This window comes from Chrysochloris asiatica, unplaced genomic scaffold (genome assembly GCF_000296735.1).
Source record: "Chrysochloris asiatica unplaced genomic scaffold, ChrAsi1.0 scaffold00013, whole genome shotgun sequence".
Classification (NCBI taxonomy): domain Eukaryota; kingdom Metazoa; phylum Chordata; class Mammalia; order Afrosoricida; family Chrysochloridae; genus Chrysochloris; species Chrysochloris asiatica.
Window position 1 is genome coordinate 10,184,429 of NW_006408531.1, and position 3,167 is coordinate 10,187,595.

Here is a 3,167-nt window from a genome sequence, read left to right on the forward strand (position 1 = left end):
GCTCTGCACTGTAAACCTTCACTCAATTAACACTAAAGAGTTAAAAAAAAAAAAAAAAGAAAATAATAATAAAACAATGAATGGCAAGGAGAAGGAATAACTTTAATTCTACTGATAATTAAAACATAGGGTGAGAATAAATACTATGATCCCTTGCCACTCAAAGTGTGGTCCGGGGACCAGCAGTATCAGCCTGGGTCTTGTTAGAAATCTAGAATTGAAATCAGAATTAGGATTTTGGTATTTTCAGAGAATTATGTATTTTACCACTTTAGAATGTTTGGAGAACTACAGACACAAAGAGGCTTCAAAAGGTTTATGGGAAAATTCCATTCTTTTTCAATTCCATATTTTCCATGAACTTTTAGAAGCCCCCTGGTATTTCCAGATGGTTTCACGGCAAAGCAAGAGGTCAGAAACAGCAAGAGATAAGCCTGACCAGTAGTGTAGAGCTAGATTGTAAAGGTTCCTATTTGCCACACAAAAGTTTGAAGACTTTGAGATTCTATATTTACATATTGAAGGTGTCTCTAATAGCAAGGTAGAGAACCAATTGTATCTCAATTCACCAGGTCTGCCAAAAAAATAAAAAAGTCTAAACAAAGGTGGGGTGCCATGGCAAAAAGAGAAAGAAACGGAAAGGCTTTTAAGTGGCAGAAAGCATAGGTTCTGGCAGTGGATTAGCCAGAGAAGTAAAGGGGAGGAAGGAGAGGCCAATCCCAATTGTCTAACTCGGATACCTAATTGGATGATGGTACCATTCAGAAAAAAAGAAAAAGAGGTAAAGTGCATTTGGAGGGTCAGGGCAATCTGTTCCAGACGTGTTGCCTCTGAGGAGCTTTGTGCACAAGTATGGATGTAGAAATATCTACTAGTTGCTCTAGAGCTGAAGCCAAGCTATGGAGAGATACAGATCTGGAGTCATCAACAAAGAGAGTAATTGATGTCATGGACAGAGATATCATTTTCCAGGAAGGTGGTGTAGAGAGAGAAGACAACGTCTGCATTCAAGAAACCCTTCCTTTGTTTATTTTTCTATAAAGTCCTCTCCTCCTTCCCTCACTGCCCACAACAAAAATTCCAGGCCACTTTGCCACTGCTAATGAAGAGCAAGTTGAAGGTTCTGGAATTCTTGTGACCCATCGAATTATTTCTAAAGTATATCAGACCGGAATCCTACTTCATTATGGTTCTACCTTGGATCAGATGATTGCATATAAAACTGATTAAAAAATATATATTAACAATTATTGAACATATATATGTTTCCCATATTAAGAGATACATGTTCATTTTACAAAGTCATTTACCTAATATCTACAGGGAGAGCACTACTGCAAAGCAGATGTAGTTTCCTGGAATTTCCAATATCACAGCCCACTAATACCAGGCATTTGGGGGAAGCAAATAAATGTTGCTTTGAATAGCTATCACATTATTAAATGGTAAGTCATCAAAAAAGCTTGTTAAAACCAGGAAAGAAGTGATACGATGCCTGAAATTGTCTTTTAAATAATTCAATGAAATTATTTTACATAATTCAATGAGGGAAAAAGGAATTAAAGGAGAGGATACAAGAGGGCTTCAAAAAGTTCATAGAATTAAAAGATAATGGACACATACATGCTTCATGTATGAAAGCAAGACTGGCATGAGACACTTATTGTTGAAGCTGGGTGAACAAATTCTTGAGGGGTTACTTTTGTATATGTTTGAAATTTTCTCTAATAAAATGTTTTAAAAAAAACAACAACTAGGAATGGTGATCAAAGATTGGATCTAACTTCTTGGTGCTATTCTGAACCAGTTAGACTCCAAAGTACAGCACAGGATTCAAGGTAAATAACAGTTTTATCTATGGATTTGCCAATAGTCTTAAACTATCATTCTTTGCTTAAGGCGGTTTTTTGTCATTCCAATTAATCCAACATCATTCAACACATTCATTAGCATTATACTTACTACATCTTCCAAATCATAATTAATAGAAATAAGACAAGTCTTTTATGGTGGCATAAATCACTGGGAAAATCTTCTCAATTATATAGTTGATGAAAAGCAATAAATGATAATAATTCTACGAGTTCACCTCAAGATGATCCTCACCAGATCCATAAGGTGGACTCATTTAATTTAAATTCCTACATAGCACATTGAGATGGCTCCAATACTTCAAAAGCTAGAGTGAGAAAGAGAAAATATAATGACAGTTATATTTAATTTGGCTTTTAATTTATTAGGGGAGGAGAAAAGATCACTCAAAAGACTCACTCAATTTGACATTTAAAAACAAATCATAGAATGTTATTTTTCTAAATGCTTTATTTTTTTGTACTAATGCAAAAAGTCCTACCATCAAGTGAGCAAAGAAACTTGTGTTTAATTCTGATGCCATAATATGTCGTTAAAATAATATAAGAAAAATGAATTACACTGGATAGAGGGTAGACATATGTTAGCTCTGATGATGGAAAGGGTAATATATAAGAAGGGGGAGGGCAATATACAAGAAGAAGGAGGGTGGCAGAAAAATAATGAAGACAGGTGAAGACACAGGGAGGTACGCATGTGCTAAAGGGGATAGATGGAAATAATGATACACACACAACCTTGGAACAAGAGTGTTCTGTACGGAGATATATGGATTGAGACAGAGGTTGAATGGGTAAGGGAGGAAGAGTGGCATGTAAATATTTATATATCCCACAAATATATGAGTTGAAAGAGGATATTCATACTTGAGTATCTACCTTTCCTGCAAACACAACTATAAATTCGGTGGCACATACAGCAGACAAAAGGATGAAAACTTCCTAGATACTATCCAACATCCTAAAGCAATGAGTTTTGGGCCTGGGGGTTCAGGACCATAGTCTCAGGGGACACCCTGGTCAATTTGTTGAATGTAAAACTGATGATCTTGTCTGTAAACCTTCACTCAGTTCACAATAAAAAGAAAAAAAAGAATTCATTAATAAGGTGATTGGCAATGCGATGTATTGCTGTGAAATGTATTCCTGACTCTAAAAAGATTGAGAAATGATGCTCTTTCTCAAACTGATATTTTTGCCCAAATATACCTAAATTGAGAAGTAGGAGTATTCCAGAACACTTAATTGTACTTCTGAGGAATCTGTACCTGGACCAAGAAGCAGTTGTTAGAACAG